Source organism: Sorex araneus, chromosome 7 (assembly GCF_027595985.1).
Source record: "Sorex araneus isolate mSorAra2 chromosome 7, mSorAra2.pri, whole genome shotgun sequence".
Lineage (NCBI taxonomy): Eukaryota > Metazoa > Chordata > Mammalia > Eulipotyphla > Soricidae > Sorex > Sorex araneus.
Window position 1 is genome coordinate 26,342,924 of NC_073308.1, and position 17,450 is coordinate 26,360,373.

Genomic DNA, 17,450 nt, shown 5'->3' on the forward strand with positions numbered 1-17,450 from the left:
GCACACTCAACCTATTTTCAAAACGAAAAGTGGCCTTCATCAGTGTCTCATGCTTCAGATAGAGATACTGGGCCAAAATAACCTTTTCAGTCAGTAGTAATCAGCCAAACAACTATGACTTATATCACTGTCACTTGATAAACATCACCTAAGCATACAGCCATTTACTAGGCCATTGATTGTTTTCCATATGTTTCTCAAGAAATAGTCCCAAAGTACTCCAAATCCATTTCATCCTACCCCTTTTCTCTAGCTTCTAGTCAATCTAACCTACTTAAAATGCCACAGAAAACCTTCTTATCTCTGATTCTTTCCACAAGCTTCTTCCCTCTGTCTGTAGTACTTTCCCAGCCTTTCAGGGGTTACTTTATGTAAGACTTTCACCAAAACAGGAAATACCCCCAACAAAACCTGGGTGTCCCTGCTGTGTGTTGTAGTAGTGCACTCTTTGATCCTTGTTATGGCATTTATGCTTTGTATGAATATGCATTAAAAGAATGATCTCCATAGGGTTTGGAGCAATAGTACAACAGGTGTTTACTATTTGCAGTCTACCATAGTTTGATCCCCAACACCCACTATGGTGTCCCGAGCCACCTAGGTGTGATTGCTGAATGTTGAGCCAGGAGATAGCCATGAGTACTGCCAGGTGTAACCCCCAAACATACAGAAAAACCCTAGATGGTTTTTGATGAGCATGTCATTGTGCAATAGCACATGATTGTTGCAAAACTTTATCAAGAATCAGAAGACGGAATCACTAAAACTTAGCTAGAAGAGTAACAACTCATTGTGAAATAGTGAGCAAATCATTATGAGCAGTGATACTGATTTCTGTATTGCAACCATATACAAATAGCTTTTTTCTCAACAGTGATTTATCTCTCATTTTTATTGGTAATCAATAAGTAGTTTCAATAAATGATGGGTGATGTGATCCTTCTTTTCTTTTCAGCCATGGCTGAAATGGGATATGACTCCTGTAGGTTTCCTATTCGAAAGTTAATCTATGAATCAATTTTATAATCTAGTTTTGAAGACATCACAAGAAAATACAAAGTTTTTGAAGATAAAGCACATAATCAGATAAGCAGAAAAATATGCATTTACCAAGATGTTTCATGAATGTTTGAAATTTGGGTTTTGGCCTATGGACAAAAAATATTTAATAAAGAAAAATATTGCATTATATCTGCCTGAAAAGGTTTATTTTATATTCAAAATCGCCACATTCTAACTATATAAACAGTTGTATGAAAACCAATACTGTTGTGAATGGCTAAAAGGCTCATGAAAAAGTGCTCTTCATCACTAATCACCAGGGAAATGCAGATCAAAACAACCATGAGACACCACCTCACACCACAGAAACTGGCACACATCCAAAAAAACAAAAGCAACTGCTGTTGGGGTGGATGTGGGGAGAAAAGGGCCCTCCTAAACTACTGATAGGAATGGCGACTAGTTCAGCCCTTTTGGAAAACAATGTGGTTGCTTCTCAAAAAATTAGAAATTGAGCTCCCATTTGACCCAGCAATACCACAACTGGGAATATATCCCAGAGAGGCAAAAAAGTATAGTCGAAATGACATCTGTACTTGTATGTTCATCGCAGCACTGTTTACAATAGCCAGAATTTGGAAAAAAAACAGAGTGCCGAGAACAGGTGACTGGTTAAAGAAACTCTGGTACATCTACACAATGGAATACTAAGCAGCTGTCAGAAAAGATGACGTCATGAACTTTGCATAGAAGTGGATCAACATGGAAAGTATCATGCCAAGTGAAATGAGTCTAAGAGAGACAGACATGGAAGTATTACATTCATCTGCGGAATATAAAACAACAGAATGGGAGACTAACACCCAAGAATGATAGAAATAAGTACCATGGCTTGCTCCAATACTTGGAAGCCAGCCTCACATGCTAGGGGAAAAGGCAGCTCAGATAGAGAAGGGAACACCAACTAAAGTGTGGTTGGAGGACCCACTCGGGATGGGAGAGGCATCCTATCTAGATGTCCTCAATATCTCTTGCTTGCAGAACCTCTATGACAAGTGCTTCCAATACTCTATTGAACAGAAGTGGTGAGAGTGAACATCCTTGTCTAGTCCCTGGTCTTAGAGGGTGGACTCTTAGTTTTTCCTTCTTGAGGATAATGCTTGCAGTGGACTTGTGGTAGATGGCTTTGACTATATTGAAGGAAGTTCCTTCAAGCCCATTTTGGTGAGAGTATTTATCATAAACAGGTGCCGGAAAGTACAAATGCTTTCTCTGCCTCTATTGACACTGACCAAGCAAGTGGGAACAGAGATAAACAATGGGATTATTCTAAAACTAAGAAGTTTCTGCACCTCAAAAGAAACAGTGACTAGAATACAAAGACAGTCTACAGAAAGGGAAAGGATATTTACCCAATACCCTTCTGATAAGAGGTTCATATCAGGATATACCAGGCTCTGGTTGAACTCTAGAAGAAGAAAACATCCAATCCCATCAGAAAATGGGGTGATGACATACATGAATAGAAATTGAAAGAAGTATTCCGAATGGCCAAAAAGCACATGAAAAAATGTTCATCAGTAATCATCAGGAAGATGCAGATCAAAACAACAATGAGATACCATCTCACATCACAGAGACTGGCACATATCCAGAAAATCAAAATAACCCGAGTTGGCATGGATGTGGGGAGAAGGAGACTGTCCTTCATTGATAGTGAGAATACTGACCGCCATCCTTTCTGGAAAACACTATGGACATTTCTCAGAAAGCTAGAACTTGAGCTCCCATTTGACCCAGCAATACCTCTTCTAGGAATATATTCCAGAGGTGAAAAAGTACAGTAGAAATGACATCTGCACTTGTATGTTTATGGCAGCACATTTACAATAGGTAGAATCTGGAAACAAAACTCGAGTGCTCGAGAATAGATGGAATAGTGAAGGGACCACTAAGTGAATGATGCTCGGAGGGCTCACTCTGCATGGGAGATGCGTGCTAAAAGTAGACTATAAATCAAACATAATGGCTACTTACTACCTGTATTGCAAACCATAACACCCAGAAGGAGAGAGAGAGTACGAGGGAATGCGTCTGCCACAGAGGCAGAGGTGTGTGGGGGAGTAGCAGGAGGGAAACTGAGAACAGTAGTGGTGGAGAATGAGCACTGGTGGAGGTCTGGGTACTCGATCATTGTATGACTGAAACGTAATCATAAAAGTTGTAAGTCTGTAACTATCTCATGGGGACTCATTAAAAAATATTTTAAAAATTAAAAAAATAAACTAAAACAACTGTTTAGCAAAACTAATATCGCAAAATCCAGAAAAAACCTCTATTTATTACACTTCGGAGACATGCTACCTATAAAGTCTGAAAGACAGACTAACATGGGTGTCTGTAACACTGAAATTATTCACAAAAATATAGACCTGAAATTTTAAGGCAAAATGAGGACTCTTTGGGGGGTAGGGATGTGGTGAGAAAGACTGTTAAAAAATTTTTTTCCCCCACAGAATCAAGTGGAAAAATCCACAAGGTAAAATAGCTGGATGAGTACTGTTTTTCAGTGGTAAGCTTTCTGAAAATTCAATCACTGTCATCCCATTATTCATCGATTTGCTCGACCAGGCACCAGTAAAGTCTCCATTGTGAGATTTGTCGTTTCTGTTTCTGGCATATCGAATATGCCATGAATAGCTTGCCAGGCTCTGCCGTGAGTGTGAGATACTTTCAGTAGCTTGCCGGGTTCTCCGAGAGGGACAGAGGAATTGAACCCGGGATTCCATAGAATTTTGAAATGTTTTCAGAGATGTTCACATATATTTTGGATAAAAATGCAATTTTTAGAGCTAAATGCAAATCTAAATATCACACCTGTGCTTGAGTATTCCACATGTGCCCCCCAAATCCTGTGTCTGACCAGAGCTATCATGTCAGCTGCGACTAAGGCAGACCTGAGCTGGAATTTCTCCCAATCAGCCTGACTCTTCTGGAGAAAACCATGGATAGATAGCCTTTCCATTTGCAATCAAGTTTCTGACTGCCTCTATCTAGATAGTTCAGTAAAAGAATAGAATATTCCCTCCCCCTTCAAAAACAATGAAAACAAATGGTGAAGGAAAAGGAAAAGAAACAAAACAATCTGCTAAATCACCCCAAGTAAATTGATCTTCAGGCTGAAAACTCTTGACTCCTGTTCAGAATAGCAGTTGACAGATATCTGCCCTTTCCAATTAGACCCAGCGTCCACCACACCTGGCCTTTTCTGACATCGAAAGGCCCAGCTTCACAACTCCTGGAGCGAGCAGCATATGCAGCAGCACCGAATCTCTTCCAAATTTCACAGTCCAGACAGCCCAGCAGGAGCAGAGCAAATTGGATGGGAAAGTTGAAGCCTACGAATTAAATAAGTCAAAACATAGAAGGCTCAAAGAGCATCAGTCAGCTCAGAAAATCCCCATACATGACTTTTGTAACACCATTGTGAGTTATTAACAATATCACAAATTATTAATCATATATTTTCTGATATTTCCATTTGCCATGTTGCATGTATCTGCTAAGAGGACAGGATTAGTGGGTGCCTGGGAAACTGGAGGTCTTGCTAGAGGAAAGGTCATACTGGTGGTAGAATTGGTGTTGGAACATTGAATAGCTAAAACAACTGTATTATGAACCACTTTGTAAATACAGTGTTTAAAAGAATAAAACAATCCACGTATTAGTGTGTCTAAGTCATTTGCTGCTTCTGATCTTAAACAAGCATCCTGCCTCCTGTACTATCTCTCTGGCCCTTCCAAAGCCATGAACTTCACCTCTCCTTAGGCATCAGGTGTTCCTCTTCTACAGAGTCTTTATTGTCTTCTCTTTTCTGTGCTTTCTACATAGCACATTATAGTGCTAATCATGGGACATCATGACTAGCTCGTGCAATAAAGTGTTGTCTCCTTGGGAGCAGGGGCATAATCTTGTCGGTACTCACAGGAGTTACAGGTATGTGTCAAATGTCAGAGGAAATAGAATGCAAGGGACAAATGAAGAATGATTTTTCTCATATGTGAAGTGTAGACAAGCATAATAAGTTAATAACAAATAGCCTTTTAAAAGAAATACTTTTAAAAGGCTTTGACCTTGTATTCTCAAAGTGGCAGAGAAAGCAGTAGAGCATTTCTTTAGATACCCTATTGGACATTGTTTTAAACTACATTAAAACATTATATATTTTGGGGGGCCGGAGCGATAGTACAGTGGGTAGGATGTTGGCTTTGCACAGGGCAGCCACCCCGGGTTCGATCCCCGGCATCCCATATGGTCCCCCAAGCACCACCAGGAGTAATTCCTGAGTGCGGAGTCAGAAGTAACCCCTGAGCATCGTTGGGTGTGACCCAAAAAGCAAAAAAAAAAAAAAATTATACATTTTCCTTAGAAATTTTAAAATCTTGTTAGACTTACTTTCAAAGTAAAGACAATATCCAATTAAAACACATCCTCTAATTCTTTTCATGTTGGAGCTTATAGGATGAAGATGGGAGAATCAAAATAAGGAAGAGTCTCATGAGACTGCAGTGGTGTGGTATTGGTACTCAGATGGTGGGTGTGGCACACATAATTTAAAGAAGTATAAAACTATTTCTAAAAACATACAGATTTGTAAGCCAATATTACCTCACTGAAAAAAATTTAAATGTAAGTGAAAAAATTAAATTATTATAGCATTGTAAACCAAATGATTTCAATTTAAAAATAAAATTTAATATTTTTCAAAACTTTATGTTAAACTTCACAAAATGATAAAACAGCTTGATTTCCTATTTGAAAAGGGGCCTTGCCACAAATTGAGGATTATATGATCTCAAATTTCCCATCTGTTTTTAAAGGCTGCGCTCTGCCTGGGAACTGTGCATGTAAAGAATGACTCAGAAGTTTTGGGGTTTTTTTGAATATATCATAAAATGAAGCTATTAATTATACTTCAATGGAATTTTTCTTGTCACAAGTTATGCTTTCAATGGAGACATACGTTTCCTACAACTGACATAGTAAAAAGACTGTTAGGTTTTACTACCAGTTTTTTCCCACTTATGATCAGGATTTATCTCTTTTAAGCACTGTATGAAAGCTTGAATGCAAATTCAGTGACTTTGGCCATACCTACTTTGTTAAAGTCCTAAAAGAGAGTATCACAGCTGTTATTTCATTCATAGTTGAACAGGTGGTAGCTCTGTGTAAACCACTATGAATTGCAAGGCAAAATTTGCAAAGAAGAAGAGCACTTTATCCAATTACTTCCTTGAAAAATGTCTATTGAGAAGACAAAAGAGTCAAGGTACAGGACAAAGCAGCATGCCTTAAGCTTAGATGCCACTCCACATGTTTATTGGTGCACTCAGATCTGGATCTCTTTCAACAGCTGCTCTGCTTTCATACATGCTTCAAGAAGCGTAAACTCATTAGTGATAATGTCCAGAGATGTATTCTTGTACAACCTGAAAGCATATCTAAAATAACCTAAAGGGAGACTTTGGTGTTTGGCAATCCTCCTGATAGAATTATGCTTACAGAAAAAGGGAGTTATTCACAAAGCACTATGGAATAGGCTAAAGATAAGCTGATTTTCAAAGTCACGGGCATTTTTACTTTACATTTTATTGACTGATGGTAAACAGACTCCCCTCCCACCGTTAAAATCATAATACTAGCACCCAATAATTCACCGGCTTCTTTTCCCCACCAATCTGGCTGAACAGGGCATGACTTTCTAATTCTACAGTTGCTGTTCACTGGCTGGGAATACTCTTTACCAGCTCTCTACATAACTGTCTCTTACTCCCCTTTTTAGATTTGTACTCAGACATGAAGTCAAAATGATAATGCAACACTGAGTTTACCTAATCTTCCTGATTTTTCCCCCACAGTACTCACTGCCACCTCAAATATGACTATTCTGTAGACCAGTGTACACAAAGATTTCCTTCACTAGAACACATTCTTTATATCTTAAAAATATTTTATGTTTTCGGTTTTACTATTGGTCCCCATAAAATTAGGAGACAAGACCTTAAATAAATTAAAACAGCTAACTAGGGATTTGCTGATTTAAGTGAATCAATTTCCTTTTCTACCACAAATATAGCTGTAGTATCAGTAAACTAATGCCACATATCATAAATATAAATTATTTTTTTCATATTGTACTGCAGCTCTAACTGGATGAAAAGGAACATATAATTTATTAATTTCTGCTCTCTCTATTACTTTCGGTCAACAAGTCTAAGACCAAAGTTCTCCCTCTCTAGTGAAGGAGGGAGGCAGTTCAGGTTGGCTTCAGATATTCCTATGCTTACACAAATGGGTGAAAGTGAGCCATTTTGTGAAGTTTTTCATTAGAGACAATATATAGATACTTGTTTCAGTATGTGATCAAGTTCGTTCGAACCGAGTTTAACCGGATGGGGGATAACCTCTGATTTCTCTGTAATGATCATTCCTCCTTTGCATTTTCAACATCGTTTTCCTTTGAAGTATAACAGAAAAGTTTTAGGTACTAAATAAAAGTTCTATGCAGAATAAGAATTTCACATTTAAAGTGAATTTAATTCATATAAGCAGAACAAAAACATAAAGAATCTTGGCATTTAACACGAAGCCAAAAGAGCATGCCAGCTTAACTGAACTGCCAAGAATCATCATGGTAAATCTCCCCTTTTGAAATGTGCTTCGCTTTTTCTCATTGTGCAATACTGGATTTTGTTTTTTGGTGGTTTTTTTTTTGGCTTTTTTTGGGGTCACACCTGGCAATGCACAGGGGCCACTCCTGGCTCTGCACTCAGGAATTACCCCTGGCGGTGCTCGGGGGACCATATGGGATGCTGGGAATCGAACCCAGGTCAGCCGCGTGCAAGGCAAAAGCCCTACCCGTTGTGCTATCTCTCCAGCCCCGCAATACTGGATTTTGTAATATTCCTCAGCACAAACTCAAATCTCAAGAGAAAGATCTAGTTTTAGTGAAAATCTTCTACAAGTAACTGCAAATTTTAGAATTCTAAATCATTATCTGTATTCTAATTGTCTTCCTTAACACCCCACAGGAAATGAAGTACAACATGTATTATAACTTCCATGAAGTTCAATGAATTTCACTACCCCAGTGAGAAAGAAAAAAAATACATTTTATACATCCTGAAAAGACTTTCCAGAGACCTTTAACACTTTCTAAAATTGAAAATTATGAAGCATGAGGAAAATCTCTTTTGGCTTAATTTCAATAGTTCTTATACCTTAGTTATTTCAAATCATGAGCCTCGTACACCAGATACTTTAACAATCCTACAATACAAGCATGCTGAAAACACTTGAACTGCCAGTGTTTAAAACATGAAACCTTTTTTGGTTTATTGATGGTTTCTATGCCTCTATTATATGGAAAACAGCCTAAATTCTTTACTAAAGTTGGCTGAGGCTTGTAAGAAAAAGCCTTAGTTCCCTGAACTCTTATTTCACTTAAGTTAAAAAGAATTTCAACTAATAATAACCATTAATGTTTCTCCAATAAGATTTTAGATTGAGAATTTCAATTTCTCTGTAGGCGCCACATTCTGATTATTAATCTTTGTTTAAAACTTTGCCTAACAAGTTCCAAAAACACCTAAACTTTTTAAATTGTTGGATGGTTTAAGGATTTCTACTTCTGATTTTAGCCTGACTCTAACACTTGAGTACTCAACACAGACAGACAGAAAGACAACAAACACCACACATGCATGTGCACAAATATATACCTGATCGATCAATCTGACCCTTCAAGAATGGCAGGGAAAAAACCGAATAGACTGAGAAAGGAAGGGAAGTCCCCAGGGCAAAGTAAACCCCGTCGGCCGATTGGGAACATTGCTCCTCGTTTCCCTGCCTGACATGCCAGTTTCCTGCTTGTTAAAAATGGGTCAAAAAAGCGCTTTTGTTACTATAAAGCCGGCAAAATAAATTATGAGTTATTGTAAACCTAAGGTGGCAAAGTGTTGGCCAATTCTTTTACTTTGACTAAAAGTTCTTAATTACCTTAAATCATAAAATCTTCACACCAGACCTGGACACTAACATTTTCACACTACAAACATACTTTCAGATACATACACACAAGTCATTGGCACTCACGAAAGTTTTAAATAGCAGCATAAGAAAACACCCAAACTAATTGTATCTCTGCCCTGTTTTTTACAAAAGCTCTTGTTTTAAACTAGGCCGGTTAAAAACTAGGAGTTCGGCTAACTTCTGCCAGGCCACGATGTCCTACCAAACAGTGCCCCGTTCCTGGAGTGTCCTGGGAGCAGTGGGGACGTCTCCCACACTCCCCGACCAGCTACCCTCCAGCGGGCCGTGTATTTTGCATTCACTCTCACCATCCACTCAGGGAACAAAGGGTCAGGCTCACTCTGAGGAGCCTCTTCCGACTTGGTGTCGGAATGGAAAGAAATCAGGGCCACGGTGATTACACCGTAGGCGTCCAATTCCTCTGCGGGGATCAAGTCCCCTTTCTGATGGGCATGAGACATTTCTTTTCCTCCTCTTTTCCACAGTTCTAAATACTTATGTACCCTCTCAAGGAGGCATCACACTACTTGCTCCTTCAAAGGCAGAGCAGCTGCTTTTGTCAGAGTTCAAAATATCAAATTAAACCTCCCTCTGTGACAAAACAGAACTGCCCCTTGCCCATCACCCCTTTTCTCCAATCTCCGAGAGGCTATGCAATCTCGGTGCAACGTGATCCCTCTCGGTTTCTCCCGTACTGGTCCTTTACCTTCAGGCCCCACACTTGGGCGCCAGATGTTGCATGAACGTTCGTGCAGTCAGAGGCGCTGAGATAAGGAACTCAGAAGAAATATGTTTCATGGAGGACCAGGCTCGCTCTGGCTCTTGGCAAAGGCAGAGGGCCTCATGGATCTCCTCTTATTGATCATGGCACTTCCAAAGGGCACAATGCATTGATGTCACCAAAGGCACCAAAAGATGTTACAGGAAGAACATTGAGGCAACATTGTTCTCTTGTATCTGCAGGCCAGTAATCTAGGCCTCCAGAAAGAAGATACAAAACCAGAACTGAAACCTTCCTTGGGCTGAAAGCACTTGGATTTACATCCCAAAGACCAGGCTGGGATGCATGGAAATCTACATGTCAATTACAGACTAGGCAGCACCTGAAATCTACATCCCAAAGACTAGACTGGGCCAGAGCCTGGAATTTACAATGTCCAAAGTCAGGCCTGGCTAGCACCTAAGATCTGCATGTCAAAGACCAGCCAGGCTTCTGTGAGAAAAGGAAAACTGCCTCTGAAATTATTTTCTGAAGGCAGCTGAAAAGGGGAAAATATTCCTGTCTGCAGTACAGTGTCCCCAACATCATCCTGTTTGCGTAGGGCCCAGGTCTCTGAGGCATATGTTAGTGCAGGAAGAATGGTGGAGTCGAAAAGATGTGCCCGGAGCCAGAGGTTCTTCGTCCTCTTAACCACTTCTTCGATGCTCCTGAAGGCTGCTCTCTTCCTCCTGCGCAGTTGTGGCTCCAAGTCATTCCTCATGTTGAGTTCTTGACCCAGGTACACAGGGCTGTTGCATTCGGAGATGTTCGTTCTGTTCAGAGCAAATGGAACGTCAGGAACTAGTTTGTTTTTTCAGGGGCATCGTTTTGCTGAGATTCAGCTACATTCCTACCTTTCCAAACTCGAGGTCGAAGTTGGCAAGCATTTGTGCTGCTTGGCTAATGTTTGGCGTTATGAGAACAATGTCATCAGCAAAGCGGAGGTGATCTTGTTGCCGACCATCTATCTTCACTCCCATTCCTTTCCATTCCAGTTGTCACAAGATGTTCTCAAGGGTGACACTGAAGAGTTTTGGTGAAATGGTATCATCCAGCCGAACCCCTCTCTGTAGGCCAATGATCACTTCCTTGTAGAATGGTGAGATGCTGATGGTGAATTCTTAATACAGCTCACAGAGGATCTTGATGTACTAAATTTGAACACCCTGTTTGGCCAGGGCTTCGATGACCACTCCAGTCTCAACAGAATCAAAGGCCTTCTTTAAATCAATGAATGTTAGACTAGAGCAGCATCTTGAACTCTCATGAAACTTCAATGAGTTTGGTCACCGTGTGGATATGGTTGATCCTGCTGAATCCTTTTCAAGACCCAGTTTGTTCGCATGGTTGTCCTTCATCTAGTGTTCTGCCTATTCTATTCAGGATGATTCGAGTGAACGACTTGTAGACAATGGATTTCAGGCAGATCAGGCAATAGTTGCCGATGTCATGGATGTCTCCCTTCTTGTACAACAGAATGGTCCTGCTGGTATTCCATTGGGATGAAACCTTGCATTCCGACAGGTAGCTTGTGAGGAACCGAGAGTGTATTGATGAGTACTGGCGGCAGACTCTTCAGGTGTTCGGGTCTGACCTTGTCTGGACCAGGTGCTATATGCATCTTTATCGACGAAATGACCTTCTGGATTTCAGAAGGGAGAATGCTGGGAATGACATATCCATCCTGCGGAATTTGGTATGTGGGCAGGTGGACGTGGCTGTCGAAGAGATCGGAGCAGAAGTCATGAATAATCCTCTCCATTGCCCTTCTGGAAGATGTGATAAATCCATCAGGACGTTGGAGGGCAGTCATCTTTGTCTTGTAGTTGGCGAAGGACAGGCGAGTGTTGTGAATACTTTTTCCGGCTTCTGCCACATTGGCCAACACTGCTGCTCTTCTCTCTTTGAGGTCTTCCTTTATCGCTTCTCTGCACAGCTTTGTGAGCTCAAGCGTTAGCTTGTGGTTGCCTAAGGCTCATGCCAAACCATGTTGGCAAATGACCTCGAGAGTTTCTGAAGACAGGCACCTGTTTCTGGCTTTCCTACTCTTGGCATTTTTCACGTAATCATTGACATGCTGAACCAGTCGATCATATTCCTCGTCCCTGTTGTTAACAATGGCATCTTTCCACGTTGCCACAATAGTGCCAAAGAACTCCCAGTTGGTGGTCCTTCTGGGAGTTCTCTTCTTAAACTTAAACTTTGCAGTCCTTTCTCCCCACTCTGTGAAGTAAAATTTTGCATTAATAAGACAGTGGTCTGATCCCGTTTGGAATTGTAGGGCCACAGCGACATCGGTCAGGCAAAACCTTCCATGGATTATGATGTGGTCAATTTCATTATGGAACTGTCCAAGGGGAGCCTCCCATATCAAACATTTATATTCGGCCTTCTGGAACTGTGAGTTACCATGGATGGTCCTGGTCGATATGACGAACTCAGATAGTCTCTCACCCTGTTCGTTCTATTCTAGGCCATGGGACCCAATGTGGAGTTCTTCGGGTGACCTCAGTCCTATCTTGGCATTAAAATCACCAACAATGATCTTGTATAAGGTGTGGCCTTCTTTATCGAACTTCTCCAGCTCCATGTAGAACTTCACAATTTCTTCTCCATCGTACTTGGACGTTGGTGCATAGACAACAAAGACAGAAACTGCCGTCAGTTAGCCACATCTATTCAAGTGTAATAGCCCGATTTGGGTTGTTAGGCATTTGAATGAATCAGTGCTCATGGCCCAGTTCCTGTTGACAAGGACACCGACGCCATCGATGCCTCTGTTGTTGCATGTTCCGAGGAACAGTTCTTCTCCAGTGTTGAAAATGGCATGATGTGATTGATGCCTTCTCATTTCGGTCAGGCCAATGATATTGTACTTGATCTTCTTCGCCTGCACCATCAAGTCCTCGAGGGATGCTTCTGATGCCACTGTACGTGCGTTGAAAGTACAGACTGTCATTTTAGTCTTTCTTCGTTTTGGCAGTCTAGTTCGATCCTGAGAATTTGTCAGCCTCTCCTTGCTCATCCTGCTCTCTCGGTGTCAGGCAAAGAGCATCCAACATATACAAGAGTCTTTTTCTTATCTAAAAATAATTCTTTGAGAAAAATCTCAGACCAATTTTCTCTCTCTCCTTGTTTTTGGAACAACACTAGTAGTTTCGGGTTTTTGGTGGTACTCAGGGCTTATTTCTGGCTCTGCATTCAGAGATCACTCTTAGTAGGCTGAGGGGCTATGGGGTGCCAGGGATGGAACGCCATTCAGCCACTGCAAAATAAATGCCCTACCCTCAGTACTACTTCTCCAGCCCCTCTAATCAGTTGTCTCCTATTCCCGGGATAAAAATCTCTCTTTAGCTATTTTTTAAATTCTAGATCCAAAAAGCATGTATACTTTCCCCCCTATTCAATCAAGCATTTCTCATCTACACAGACTCATTCAAAGACAGTTATTTATGTTCAGAAATCTTATAACTTAATACTTTTGTATCATTACTCAAGTATAAATTTTGCTATAAGTACAGCTATTAAGCAAATTTTCTTTTAAATATCCCCAGTATAACTATGACTTTCGGCGATTTCTAAACCCATGTTCTTAAATAATAGGATCATTACTGTTCTGCTTACTTGAACAAAAAAATAATAGCACCATAGCACTGTTATCCTGTTGTTCATCAATTTGCTCGAGCGCGCAATGGGTAATGTCTCCATTGTGAAATTTCTTGTTACTGGTTTGGCAGATTGAATATGCCACGGGGACCTTTCCAGTCTCCACCATGCAGGTGAGATACTCTCAGTAGCTTGCCGGGCTCTCCGAGAGAGATAGAGGAATCGAACCCAGGTCAGCTGCATGCAAGGCAAACTACCCACTGTGCTATCGCTCCAGTCATTAAACAATAATATATCACTTATTTCCATTCCTGTGGCATTTCCTTTACTCTTTTTGTCTACACCTGTGCAAATGTATTGAAATATATCATTTCCACTTCCCTTAATAAGCTTTTGTTTACCTGCTTCGTGGTAGCACTGTAGCACTGTCATCCCATTGTTCATCGATTTGCTTGAGCAGGCTCCAGTAACATTTCCATTTGTCCCTATCACATGCTAGGATAGGCCAACTGCGTCTGCTCCCTCCAGGAACACGAAGTGAGACCCGTTATTGTTAATCGATATGCCACAGGTAGCTTGCCAGGTTCTGCCTTATGGGCGTTATAACCTCAGTAACTTGCTGGGCTCTCTGAGATGGGGCAAAGGCTTCTGAGAGCGGCCTCCAATTGCCTTACAGGTGTTTCTAGTCTACCGAATGTAAGCTTTTGGTTGACTGGCATGTTCTAATGATCTGCACGCTGACAAACATGCACCTGCCTATGTTTCTGGGCCGCACCTGGGACATCTACGGCCTCAGATTGATCTCCTTGAGGTTGACGGAGTGCACCCAGAGGTTGGTGAGCAGCTGGCAGCACAGGAGCCCATCGCAGAGGGTCTGTGCCAGGTAGAACACCCACACTGAGTCCCAGGCCACCCGTTGGTTGACAGGCAGCACCTTGCAGTGGATAAGCCATTGCGTGCACTACCACCACGGCTCCATGCCCGACAGTGCTGTCACTTGGCCCTGCTGGGGCAGGTGGCAATGCTTCGGCCAACTCAAACTGCCCCCTCCCTCCTCTGAGGGGCCCCGGTGAAGACAACCTGGTGTGGGAGCAAGAGATTCTGCCTATATAGCTGTAAGAAAGGACAAAGCCTTGTGATTTGTCATGAAATGGATGAAATTAGAGGACATTATGCTGAGTCAAGTAGTTAGAAGGAAATGGATACACAGAGAATGATCTCTCGCATATGTGTGATTTAAAGATATATAGTAAGGGATCAACAATATTAAAAGGCAACCGAATTTTTTTATATTCCTGTGATTTTTAATCATAATTGCAATATTAAAAAATTCACACAGTACTACATCTTCTGCCAGTACCAAATTTACAGACAGGAAAGGACAGGCTCAAACCTAGGTTCAGTGTAACAGCATTCTAAAGATTAGTCACAGTGGGGCTGGAGTGATAGCACAGCAGGTAGGGTGTTTCCCTTGCATGCGGCCAACCCAGGTTCAAATCCCAGCATCCTATATGGTAACCTGAGCACCGCCAGGAGTAATTTCTAAGTGCAGAGCCAGGAGTAACCCCTGTGCATTGCCTGTGTGATCCAAAAAAAAAAAAAAGGCAACCAAATTAGACAGTTGGTCCTCAGAAGAGTTTGCGGAGAGGAGGTGTTGAATAGTGGGAGATTTAGGGGCCCTTGATAGAGAAAAGTGGGTGTTATGTTGATGAGTCTGGTGTTGTAATAATATATGTAGGAAATTCTTATTAATATCATTATAAATAACAGAAAATCAAAAAGATTAAAAGATTTAAGTTAAAAAATTTGGAGGTTGAAGAGATAGTCATGCATGTAGGGCACTTGCCTTGCACAAAACCAAATGAAATTTGATCCTGGCAATACATATGATCCCTCAAGCCCTGCCAGGAGTGATCCTAAGTACAGGAGTGTAAGCCCTGAGCCAAGAAAAAAAAATTAATAGAAATAAAATTTCATATATATACATATTAAGGATCTGAATAATAAGGCGATAGTCTAAATTCATAAGAACAATTAACTGTCACTGTCACTGTCATCCCATTGCTCATCAATTTGCTCGAGTGGGAACCAGTAACGTCTCCATTGTGAGACTTGTTACTGTTTTTGGCATATGTAAATATACAAAGCAGAGACACAAAAGGAACAAAAATGCTTTTGTTTGCATTAAGATCAAGAATTCAGTTTATGAGTCAATCAAACATGGTTATGAAAAGTTATTACCAGTTAAATCAATAAAATATTTAAAACTAGTGAAGTCATATGTCCTGTTTTTTATTTTGCTCATTGTATATTGAGCTATATACAATGTGATGAGATTTGTGCTGGAACACTGTATATCTAAAACTCAATGAGTAAAGCCCATGTAAATCATAATATAAAAATCAATAAAAAGAAATTACTGAGTAAAATAAAAAACAGAGACATTCTGACACATTTTTGAAGCTTTGTCACAGTTGGTCTATGATCTGTTTTATTAACTAACGAAATCCTTAAGAAACCTAATATATTCCTCTAACTTCTGCAATTTTCTAGTGTGAATATGGTTATAGTATCAAATCAGAAAAACAAAAATTCTAATCTTCCTTGTATCTGACTTTCAACTTTTTGAAAATCTATTCAGGTAAAAGACTGTGTTATTTTTCTGTGCATGATGACCTTAGACTATTCAGGTTTTACTTTTCTCATTAGGGTTGAAAAATGGTTCGTTAGAGACCATCTGACTTGATGAAAAGCAAGCTCCCTGAGGACAAGGTTTTTATCATAAAGGTTGTATTTTATTCTCAGCAACAGTCACAAAGTTGAGATCACTCAGGTATTGTCACATAAAGTAAATTAATTAAGAATTAGAAACTGCTGATACAACTTTAGGAACCTCTCTACTTGATTTCGTTGTCGTTGTTGTTTATTTGGAGGCCACATCTGGCAGCACTCAGAGCTTAGTCCTGGATCTTGGCTCTGGGATTACTCCAGGTGCAGCTCGGGATATCATAATGGGTGCTGAAAATGGAATCTGGGTCTGCCATGTTCAAGAAAAGAGCCCTTCCCACTGTATTAGCACGTTGGCCTCTTCTACATGAACCCTGTCGATGTCACTGTTATCCCATTGTTCATCGATTTGCTCAAGCAGGCACCAGTAATGTCTCCATTGTGAGACTTGTTGTTACTGTTTTTGGCATATCAAGTATGGCACGGGTAACTTGCCAGTCTCTGCCGTGAGGGCAGGATGCTCTTAGTAGCTTGCCAGCCTCTCCGAGAGGTACTACGTATGTATCTGTTACTGTATTTTGGATATTTGGATATGAATATGCCACGGGAGCTTGCCAAGCTCTCTCAAGTGGGCAATAGACTCTCGGTAGCTTGTCAGGTTCTTTAAGAGGGAGAACTAGGCGATTAGACGCATTGCAGCTGCGTGCTTCCGGGAGCTTGGTTGTATAGTCTCTGGATGTTGACCATCCATATTTTAAAATATAGAATAATTATCAGCCTTTCTTGTTATATCAGTTATTTATTTATTTGCAATATCCAGTAGAAGAGGCTAGAGCAATAGCACAGCAGGTAGGGTGTTTGCCTTGCACACGGCAGACCCGGGTTTGATTCGTCCTTTCCTCTTGGAGAGCCTGGCAAGCTACCAAGAGTATCCTGCCCGCATGGCAGAGCCTGGCAAGTTATCTGTGGCGTATTCGATATGCCAAAAACGGTAACAATAGGTCTCATTCCCCTGACCTTGTAAGAGGCTTCAATCATTGGGGAAGAAGAGTAAGGAGAGGCTGCTAAAATCTCAGGGCTGAGGCTGCCCGCTCGAGTGAATCAACGAACAACGGGGATGAGAGTGATACAGTGATCAGACAGTTAAGAATACAAATAGAAATAGTAGAAATTGGACTACCTTTTTAAAAAAAAAACTTCATCCTGGAAAAGCAGAATAGATATGGACATAATCACAAATAACTTTAGTAAAATTTGGTGATTG